This window comes from Pan troglodytes, chromosome 19 (assembly GCF_028858775.2).
Source record: "Pan troglodytes isolate AG18354 chromosome 19, NHGRI_mPanTro3-v2.0_pri, whole genome shotgun sequence".
Classification (NCBI taxonomy): Eukaryota; Metazoa; Chordata; class Mammalia; order Primates; family Hominidae; genus Pan; species Pan troglodytes.
The window spans coordinates 66,567,485-66,579,380 of record NC_072417.2 but is presented as its reverse complement, the minus strand read 5'-3'; the positions used below and the strand labels follow the sequence as shown (position 1 = coordinate 66,579,380).

Here is an 11,896-nt window from a genome sequence, read left to right as displayed (position 1 = left end):
ATATAATCTATTTTATTGAGACAATACTGGTCAGCAAAGATGGACTTTTTAGAACCTATAGGACTTTCATTACAAGCAGTGAAACTTAAAGTATGGAATTTAAAAATATATGCAGGAGCTTAGTGTAATCCCAGGATGGAATGTTGGCTGACAAAATGATCTAACTATATTACAAATTTATGACACAACCTCACTGAAGGAGGTAGAGGGAAAAGGTGCTGACTTAAGTAACTTTATAAATGAGAGGAGTCTAAAAGGCCAGAAACAGAAGAAACTGTACATAGGCACTGTAATATACTTGATAAAGTAGCTTACCAAAGATTTACATGTTGTAAGTCTGTTACAGCTATACATATATATAGAATATGAACAATTCAGTAAATTGATTATAGATTACGTGAGATATGTCTCTCACTATTTGAGTGGAAGGTTACAGATAAGAGAGAGGAGAAGGGTAGAATGAACTATGAGGTAATGTATTGCAGATTGAGACATCAGTATGAGCTTTTGTCTAGCTTAATCTAGATATATATGGTTACATACAAGTGAAATATACATATGTGTACACAAATACATATGCATATATACATGTGTACACACACATACACATATATACAAACACACACATACACACGTATACATATATCAGGGACACATATATTCTTCACTCCATTTTCCTCTGAGTTTTGATATGAGTAAAACTTTCCTAGGAAGAGCAATAGGAGAAGCATATTTTAGACAGAAAGAACCAATATTATTGAAAATTGACATCATAATCTTCATTTATTTGCCTCCCATCATCTCATCAAACTGTCATAATCTAATTTCTGGAAACACTGTACTAATAAACATTTTCTTTCAATGATCACTTATTATTTAGTAATTACCGGATTTCATGAATTATTTTTAATTCTAAATCTACCTGACCTCTTAACTTCATTTGGCAGTATTGATTATCCCTGTGTGTATGTGTGTGTGCCTGTGTGTGTGTGTGTCTGTGTGTGTGGAAATCCTAGTTTATCCACTGTTAACAATTTTGCTTATTTTTCTTTGCTGTAAATAAGAATGTTTACAAAATTTTGAGTATATTTTATCCTTGAAAAATATTATCTTATTTTCTGGACTCTAAAAATCACCCATTTTCTTATCATTTCCTGTTTAGGTGGAAAAAGTTCTTATGGTGAGAGAGGGTTTTCTAATTTCTCCAAATTTAAGGAGACTTTTTCTTTAAACAACAAATTATCAAATATATTAAATAAAATCAGAATGTCTTAAGTTATAAAAGAGTTGGTGTAACTTTGTTATAGTGTAATAATTTTAATATGTGCAGAAATCATGTATTTGAATTATAAGATTTTTATTGGCATTTGCTAACATAATTTGGAAGAATTAGTGTATCAAATAAGGTGTAGAGGGATGCTATCCCACTTTCAACAATGTCATAACAACATTCATTTAACTTCATAAAAAGGAAGGTCCATTTGCCCTCTCTTTACAACTGTCTGATAAAATGAGCCCGATACTTAGGTTCTCTATTTTGCTGTTTTGTAGACTAGAAATTATCACATAGAAATATGGCAGAATTTCTCTGTATCCCTGAACTAATCAATGCAAATAATTTTCTCAAAGACCTGTAGGCTGATGGGATTACATACTTACTTTCTTTGCCATAAGTGTGTCCTGTACTCTTTCTGGAATGATAAAACCTGACACCCTTAATCTCCATTAGATTATTCCTACTCTTTGTCACTATCGCTAGACAAGGTGGGAAAGGAAAGGATATTTCTAATGCTTTCATTTTAATTCTCTATGGTGAGTTTTTATCCTTTGTGTAGTGTCTATTTGGCTGGAGTAAAAACAATGTTGATTTTTACTTCAAAATTAAGAAAACAGTCTTTGGAGAGATAAATATTTCTATCTATGCTTCAACTCATTTATTTTTTTGCATACCTCTCCTGATTATTTGATCTTTTTTCTAATATTAAATATAATGTCTTCTTTCATTCTGCCATATAGCACTTGCAAATTCAATATGTCCAAAACCAAATATTTTATTTCTATTCTTCCCACCCCAGCAAAACAAAATTAAACCATTCAAAACACTCTTTTGTCTCATCTATTCCTATTACAACTAATTGCTACACCATGTTGAGCAAATTTGTTGCTTTGATATAAGATATGTTTAAGGACAGGGTATGGTACTAAGTCACCACTTAGCAAACATGATCCTTTTGGGTTTACTGGTGTAATAAGTGAAAACAGACACTGAGTATCACAGAGAATATTATATAAGCCTTGAAAGGCACTTCATGTCTCAGGAATAGGTGGTGCAATGTTTTAAATATAGTTCACAGGAGTAAGTTCTTTTTTCTTTTTCCTTTTCTTATTATTTTTTTTTTTTTTAGAGACGGGGTCCCACTATGTTGACCAAGCTGGTCTGGAACTCCTGGACTCAAGTGATGCTCTCATCTCAGCCCCCCAAAGTGCTGGAATTATGGGCATGAGCTATAGGAGTTAGGGAGCAGTGGGTAGGTGGGTCACACACTGCTACCTTGTTTGCTGCATCAAAGACCTGGGCAAGCTTAGGCAGATAAAGACCTGGAACTCCTGTTATATCTGTTGGTGAGTGCAGCAGGTCATGCATTAGCAAAAAGAAAGGGAACTGTAACTCATTTGCAACCATCTTGTGGAGTCAAATAAAGAAAGCCATGTTTACTAATAGTTTAGCAAGAAAGTGAAGGGATAGAGTAATACCACTCATTGTAGCTGATGTAAAGTAGATGGCAAACTTGCACATTGGTGTGGTCAGTTTTGGGTTTAAGAGGCAGAGGTCAGCCGGGTGCGGTGGCTCATGCCTGTAATCCCAGCACTTTGGGAGGCTGAGGCGGGCGGATCAGGAGGTCAGGAGATCGAGATCATCCTGGCTAACACAGTGAAACCCCGTCTCTACTAAAAATGCAAAAAACTAGCTGGGCATGGTGGCGGGCACCTGTAGTCCCAGCTACTCGGAAGGCTGAGGCAGGAGAATGGCGTGAACCCGGGAGGTGGAGCTTGCAGTGAGCTGAGATCGCGCCACTGCACTCCAGCCTGGGCGACAGAGCCAGACTCCGTCTCAAAAAAAAAAAAAAAAAAAGAGGCAGAGGTCACACAGAACCTGTGTATAATAGGTCTCATCTGGGTTCTATAGGTAAATAAAGAGGGTGGTCTTGGAAACTCTGATCATGGTATTGAATACTTCGCTTGATGAAACCACTCTGAAGGTGTTTATGAAGTGTTCATAGCTCTCTTCATACATCTTGCTAATAAGTAAGGTACTGCATTGTAGCTGGTGTCCCTGGACTGAGCCTGACTCTGTGTTCCCACCCAAATCTCATCTCAAATTGTAATCTCAACGTGTAGAGGAAGGGGGCTTGGTTGGAGGTGACTGGATCATGTGGATGATTTTCCCTGTGTGGTTCTCCTGATAGTGAGAGGGTTCTCCCTAGATGTCATGGTTTTAAAAGTGGAGTTTCCCCTGCGGTCTTTCTCTCTCCTGCTAATATGTGAAGAAGGCCCTTGCTTCATCTTCGCCTTCCACAATGACTGTAAGTTTCCTGAGTTTTCCCCAGCCATGTAGAACTGTGAGTTAATTAAACCTCTTTTCTGTTTATAAATAACCTGGTCTCAGGTAGTATCTTTATAGCAGTGTGAAAATGGACTAATACATACATGCTGTTAGGTTTCCATTTTCTTTATTGTCTTCCTTCCATTCCAGGATACTCATCATTACAAATCTATTTTTTTGTTTCAGAATTGGATTTGTTATTCATATGTTTTCATTGATTTAAATATATTATGTACAATTTCTACAGTGCATCAGAAAAACAACACAGGGGGAAGTAGCACTCTCACAGCCCAACCTCCACTCCCTGATGCTGGCTGGCAGAGGGACCATGCCATTCCATGAAGTGCCGCCCAGAAGCCTTCTGTGGCACTCTGGACCACTGGCTCTTCTAGCATCCACATTCAATGCAACGTAAGCACAGGCTTCTAGGGAGAATGGAAACAGGCCACGAAAAGACACCCCACATTCTTTTGCCTGCTAGGCCCAGGGCTAGCTCCCTCTTACATAGGGCCCAATTCCCTTCTTATCACAGAGCTGCTCTGGATTAAGACAATGTGCAGATCTGGCATGGAGGATGTGGCCAGGTAAGGCAGCCAGGTTCCTTGTTAGACTCCCAAGGTTCTCTTGAGCGCCAAGTGGGGAGCATTACCAACAGATTTGTGTAAAGATCTCTACAGACAGCTATGCACACCTGGATCCCCTACTGGCTCCTACAGTCAGGGCACGGGTATTCTCTCAAACATTGTTCCCAAGGCCAGGGTCCAAGTCAGCTGCATGGGATTGTCAAGGCTGAGGAAGGCAAGTGAGCTGTGCCTTTGTCCATAGGGCATGCACAGAAACTCTTCTTGTCAGCTGGGTGGCACTCATGGAATGGCCTTCTCTCTGCCAGGCACCTCAATAATCACAGGTGACAAGCAGACTCCTGGAGGCTGGACTGGAAGGAGGCCAACCTGGACCAGCTGACACATCTCTGCTCCAAAGCTGGGTAAGCAGAAGATACACAGCCCTAGTCCTTGCTCCCTTTCTTTGGTTGTTCTTCAAACCTTCAAGATAGTTTCTTTTTGAGTTGATTAACCAATCTCAAGGTGCCAGAACTGTGAAGTGTTCAGTAGTACAGGGCATATGAACACAGCTGCCCTTCATCCACAGATGGCACCCTTTTTACTTCCTCCTCAGGCCGTTCTTTGGTTTGGTGTAGAAAGGGCTCAAACACCTGGCAAGTGGGGTTGGGTAGCAGGGGAAAAAGTTACAAGGAAGCAAGAAGATGTGCACTGGGCTGGGCAGGAACTGGGGGACAGTTTGTAGACCTCTCTCCTTTGGACCCTGTCTTTCTCAAGCCATGAAGAAACTGGCCTGAGACAAGTCAGAGAGTAAAGGGAATCTGCCAATTAGGAGGCAGGGCGCAGAATACAAGTCTTGTTACTTCCACCAATCAGCAGTGGTAGCATAGAAGGAAATCCAATAATAATATCCTGTCCTCTTGTAAACCAAGACTCACCCCAGAACCCTCACAGACACACACTCAGAAGAAACTGAACTCTTAAGTCAAAAGAGTTGGAGGAAAAAATTAAAACAAAAGGAACAAATTAGATGGTTGGGACCAAGGACTCAGGAAGCAAGGCGGGATAAGTTCACCCATAGAGCACTTACGGCTCCCAGCATACATTTAAGCCATGTGGATCACTTTTACATGCTGGGAGTCAACTTCTTATTAAAATATAAATGCTAAGACTAGCTCTTTCTGCCTCTGCTTGAGAGACAGACAAGCTGCAGCACGGCAGGGAGCAGAGAGGTTCCCCATGATTGTGTGCAGAACTGCTGGGAGGTGTAGAGCAAAAACCTCCCTTCTGGGAGAACTGTTTAGAGGCTTGCAGGCACCCCACAGCACTGGTGGGAGAAGGGGAAGAAGGCTTGGCAAAAGCCCAAAGGAAAGGTGTGGCTTCCGTCTGTTCCAACACTGTGAGCCATCCAGTTGCCCTCTGACACAGTCTTGGTTCGTGGGAGTAAGCAACAGCAAGGCAGCTGAGTGTCTGGATCTATGCTAATTTAGGCCTGGATTAAAGGTTTCTGACATGAGGGGATCTGGGGCTCTGCTACAAGTATTGGTTTTCTTGTTTGTCTGCTTTTGCTGATGCAGAATAGAGAATTACAATAGAGCAAGGTGTCAGGGAAGGAAGGGACTGTCCCATCCTGCCACCAGCAGATGCTGAAAGGGAGATGCTTCTTCCCAGGCATCCCTGGCACTAAGAAGGGCCAAGGAGCACTCACTCTTCCTGACTGTGCTTCTCCTTGTGGGTAGGAAAGACCCAAGGGTGGTGGCAAGCAGAATGAGAGGGATTTTAAAGGTTCTGCTCTCCACTGGCTTCTCTGGCTTTTCCTGCACCCCACTCCGCAGGCTTCCTCCCACAAGTGTCAGACAGTGCTTCCTTTGCCTTCCTCTGACTTTTGAAACTCAAATCTCTGTGTGTAGGATTCGCTAGAAAACCGCTGGTGGGAATGGGCCATCTCATCTCAACAACCACAGGTGGCATCTGGACAAGGTGCAGGGGACTCTTGTCTTTCAAGGCCTGAGTCAGATTTAGGATCTGACCCAGCATGACAGTAATCTGCTTATCAAACTGGTCCTTGTCAAAACCAGATTTTTTTTTTTTTTTTTTTTTTTTATGAGACAAGGTCTCAGTCTGTTGCCCAGGCTAGAGTGCAGTTGCCTGATCTTGGCTCACTGCAACCTCCACTTCCTGGGGTCAAGCAATCCTTCCTCCTCAGCCTCCCAAGTAGCCGGGATTACAGGCATGCACCATGATACTGGGATAATTTTTACTTTTTTTTTTTTTTTTTTTTTTTTTTGTAGAGACAGGGTTTCCCCATTTGCCCAGGCTGGTCTCCAACTCCTGAGCTCAAGTGATCTGCCTCTCAAAGTGCTGGAATTACAGGCATGAGCCACCAGACTCAACCCAGGAGCTTTCCTGAAGAGTTCACATAGGTCCTCTTCCAAGTCCTTGAAGTTGGGTTGGATATCTTTGGAAGGATCAGATCTTTGAACTCCTAAGAGAATGGGACTTTTGTCCGGGGCAACCAGGCCCGGTGCAAAGGATATTCCCTCTAGGAGTCAGGCTGCTTTCGTGGGAAGGCCAGCCCATTGTCTATGGCAGACACCTTGATAACAGGCTCCTTCACCATCACCCAGTCTGTGTGCTGAAAGCTAGAGCTATCCTTTGGACAGTCACATTTACCAGTTGTCATTGTCTCTGTCAGTGTCGCAGATGATGTGATCCAGCACCACCAGCGGCTGGAACTGCAGGATCAGTTGCTGGTTAATGTTCTCAGGAAGCGGTTCTGCTTCAAAACACCACACCCAATAGTCTGCACCTTTATAGCCTTCAACAAAAAGCTGGAATGAGCCAAGCTTTGGTGGGTTGCCTGATGGGGTTAAACCACTGCCCAACTTTTGACACTTTCTCTAGCACAAGCTGCTTGCCCCTGGACATCACTCTGTCAATGGCTCTATAGTTGAATGTCTTATTGGCCAGGTATACTACCTTTGTGAGGAGTACAATGTTGCATTCTAGTTTTCAGTCCACCAGGTCACCCTCTGCCTCTGAGAGGTAACCCTGGTTGAGGACAAGGTATGCACCATGGCCAAAACAGCAGGGATGGCACAGCTTCTGCAACCACTTGATCCACTTAGGATTAAGTTGCCCATAGGGGCTCTTCATTCTTGGATTCGAAGACAACAGTGATCTTTTATTTACTGGCAAAAAAAGCAAAATGCATATATTAATATTGTCAAGTCTTCAGAATTATTTTCTTATCCAAAGCAGCTAGCAAGAGGCCTCAGTTATCGGTCTTCTCTGTCTCTGCTCCCCTGGAACCCCAGCCTCTGAACAACAAAGAAGCAATAGCAATGGGCTCACAACTCAGAGAATGATGGATGAGTCCATTGTAACCCTCCAGAACCCCGTGAGGGTCCTTGACAAGTAGCTTCTGCTGGAGCCCTGGTAGATGGGGCTTCAGAAAGATGACGTGCTTAATGGCCAGTTCTGCCTGCTGCACCGCAGCCTCGAACTCAAGGTCCTCCAGGAATTCATTCAGCTCCTGGTGGGCCTGAGCATTGCGTGCTGCCACAGCAAACCCTGGACCTGTGCCACCACAGTTTGGATGTGGAAACATTCTTCCTGCAGAAATACTGCTCATGTTTTTGGCCTCTGATGACATTATTTTTTTCTTGCAACAATCCATTTTGTACTACAGTACCACGTTAAAACAAAATGAGTCCACATGTACACCTGTATAACACATCCTTTATAACATTAATATAACATTTATCATATTGTTGTTCATAAATTCAAAAATTCTCTGAAAGCTTTTAAGCTATTTTAAGTTCCCTGTTATTAATGCTGTGTCCCTATTTTCTTCTCCAGTGGTTATCTGTAATAAAGACATAATTATTTTCAATTGGATGGAATTAATTCCCTTCTAGTAATTTTTTAATTTAAGTTTTTTAGATTAGAAAATACTAATTTTTATCTTTAACAATTGCATTTTAGGGTGAAAAACAATTACTAAGTAAGAAGACTAAAAAGATTGTTAGGGAGAAGATGAAAAACATATCCTACTAAGAAACAAACAAAATTACAAACAGTCATTTCTGTATTAATAATAACGAAGTACAAAATATTCTTATTCATTGATTAAAACAAATTTAAAAATTCTCATGATGGTACTGTTAGCATAATCAGTTATTGTTTCTCTTTCAGTATAACGAAATGATAAAACCAACTTCACAAATTCAAAGTTGTATTTTCCCCATTGTTTTAAATAATGCCATTATTCTGTACATAAAATTATTTTGGCATTTTAAATAAATCCTAGAAGAATATGCAATAATAGTCCAAAAGATGCCCAATTTTAATTAATGTGGGGAAAATTTGATATGTAAGCAAACCCAAATATGTACATAAAACTAATCGTTTTCAAAATGTGCTGTATTGAAACTTCAAAAGAATGCGTTTTTTAAACTTTTATTAAAGACCCATATGTTCAGAGTATGAAGCATTTTTATTTCAGTAAGTATAACCACTAGGTATTTTTTGTTTTCTCCAGTATTTTTATTTTCTTTGGACAGTGATGCTATTTACCAGAGTCTTTTAAAACACCAAGACAGTGGAGAAAATTTAGTACGCCATGCACATAGAATTTTATAAAATTGGTTAAAAAGCTTTAGGTTAAAACACTTTCTGTATGAAGCTATGCAATGTATCATAGAGACTCTGTGCTATTGATCTTTATTGTTAAATACTGTAGCCTAGATGGTTTCCTTAAGCTCTACAGAAATTCATGAAGATTGGGAAGCAGTGTTGTACCACATCTCCATCTCTCCATCTACCTCTTCCCTGTTAAAAGACAAAGACACACTGACATTCTATTTATTACTAGACCATTATACTAAACACTTTTTGTATATAAAACTTAAATCAGGTACACAATAATGAAAACAATACATTATTTTCTATCTCTTTATGTCAGTTTCTAGTAGAGAAGATGTCACTCTAAGGAGGAGCCTGAACATAGATTACAAGAGCACCTCTGCTAAGCCAGGATGGTATGTCTAATGCATTTGATGAGGAGTATAACAGGGTTTGCTCGTATCAAAAGTGCAATTCAGAAATAAAATGCTTTCTTTTTCTACATATCTTTAGGTACCATTTTTACAGAAGGTAAAACACTTTTGGTAAACACTTTTTGTACACTGTAAACACTTTCTGTACTGTGATTACAGAAAGAAAATAGATAAAGATATAGGAAAGGAGATGTAGTGATGGTTTGGCAACAAAAACAATAGAACGACCGACAACTTTAATATAACAAAATATTCCATGAATTAGTATACACTTTTTGCAGATGAATACAAATTATTTTTGAGTGAATTGAAAAGAAGCAAGCTGTGTGTGTGTGTTTGGCTATTGCAGTTCTAGACTCCTGCTTCGATAACTGACAACTGTATTTCACCATGGTGAGATTAGGAATCTACTGTGACGCTTGAATATCTTAATTGGTATAAAAGGGATTGCCAAGCTTTTCAAAATTTCTTTGAGAAATGCTTTTTCTTTTTCTTAAAAAAATGATTCTTCAATCCTCTTCTTGACTTCATGTGTCATGTAAGATGCAAAATAAGTATAGTGAATATGAAGCTTTGTCAGAACCTGGCAAGAAAATAAAATGTCACTTACCCTTTGTAGGGTAAATTAAAATGGACTCAGAATGCCTAATCATCAGTGTAATCAACAGCGTTAATCTCTGTGGAAACCTTCCCTCTCCCTAAGTTCACATAAGAAACGTAGAATCACCTGGTTTGAAAAACTTGGTGGGGGGAAAGGTCTGTTCTTTATTCATGATGGGAATTGGCTCTACCATTACTATTATCGGGAGATGACTTTCACTTTCTGATGAAACACAACATTTTCCAGTGGCTCAGAGATGTCTTTCATGGAAGCATTCTCCACTTAGATTTAGATTTTTTACATTGAGATGTAAGGAATCCTGGTGAAAGCCTCAAGGCCGCAGCATTAGTGTTCGGTCTTCTCAGGCAGATCACAGGCATTGCTTGATCCATCTGTAAATTGTGAGCAATCCGTTTATAGTTCTTCATGAGTTTCAGAAACTCATAAACTAACATTCTCTTTCATCATTAAGTTAGCTTGTTTTCTATTTATTTCATCTTCATGTGTTTGCATTTTCTCCAATGTTTGAGTTCTCTTTAAAGATCCTCTAGATCTTGCTTAAAGCTAATGGACCTTGATTGCCAAGTATACCCTGGATGGAACACGTGTTCAAGTACTTCAAAACTTCTGTTTATAGCCTTGCAACTCACAAATCATTAGAAAACACCTTCAGCAAAGGAAGCCGGGGTTCCACACCTCTGAAACTTAGCCGTCTTATCTGTAAGGGTCTGTGTAGCAGTGGAGAAAACCATCCTCTGTGGTGAAAACAAGCCATAAATTAAGAGACCTGACAATTACACTATCTCATAAGTATTGTAAAATCCACAAGATGTATACCAGGAAAAATGAAACATGTTTAATGCAGACAAGATAACTGCTATTGTTCTTTCTTTTTTTTTCAGTTTTAATGTAATATATTCTTATTGATATAAACCTGAGTTAATTACAAATCAGCTAGATTTATCTTCTAAGATTGTAGCACCCGATTTCTCTGAATTAACATACAAGCTGTCTTATTAAATGTAAATGAATTGTTTGTTCATGATATGAAATTATTACAGAGTATTTTTGTTTTGATGCATATCAACAGAGGTTTTTATAGAGTTGCTATGCACAGGTTGAACAATTACACAGATGTTCTGCAATCAGAGTGGCAAAGACTATACATTATGGAAATGTCTGTTTTCCTTTTCCTGTCTTTCCACCTCTTTCTCCTTTATTTATTTATACTCCTCATTATCCCTTTAGTCCTCCTTCTAAATTGGTAATACTGACCACCGGCAACAAACTAAATTATCTGATGGAAAAGACAATATAAAGGAGACACACTAACGAACAATCCATCACTTTAACAAAAATATACAAGTGCAACTAAGTGCTAAAGTTAAAGTAACTATAGCATGCTACGATAAATCCATTGCCGTATCAAATTCAAGCTATTCATTGTAAAAAAAAGACACACAAGCACCACTTTAATTTTTATATTAAGGCAAATGTTTATATAATATCAGATTAATATAATTTAAAATACTAAGAGGAATGTAATGACAACTTCAGTCTTTCTGTTTAATCCCTCTACCCTGTCAGTGTACTTTGATGTTGAGAGAAATGTGTTAAGAAATACTTGAGAAACATTGATGTAAGATTTTCTAAAAGATAAGATTAGAATTCTATGAATGGCATTCAATCTTATTAGGGACATGAAAAAGTACAGGATGATCGTGTAACAGGCATAAAGTCAAGAAGCATAGAGAAAATGGGCATAAAGAACTAAAAAACATGGTTTGATATAGATGTGCAAATACATCTGTGAGATTAAATACTGGTACATAAATGAAGGTAAGATAAATAAGAACCATGGCACCTGACCAGTAAAGGCCAAAATTCAAGTTGACAATCTATCTGAAAGGAACCATCAAAAATAAGAAAAAATATATAAATTCTGCAATCTTACCACTGAAGAGATTCTGATCCTAACTCCCACTTCAATCAGAGCAGTGAGAGCATTAGTGTAAGAAACAACTCCAAGGGCATTTGGGGACCATGATACTAAAAAAAGTATTAATGCCTG

General features: G+C 39.2%; 1 pseudogene; it reads right to left on the bottom strand.

Annotated features, from left to right (window-relative positions):
• Positions 1-6,016: 6,016 nt before the first annotated feature.
• On the bottom strand, positions 6,017-7,798 carry LOC100612330 (phosphatidylinositol 4-kinase type 2-alpha-like; annotated as a pseudogene).
• Between the last annotated feature and the right edge of the window lie 4,098 nt (positions 7,799-11,896).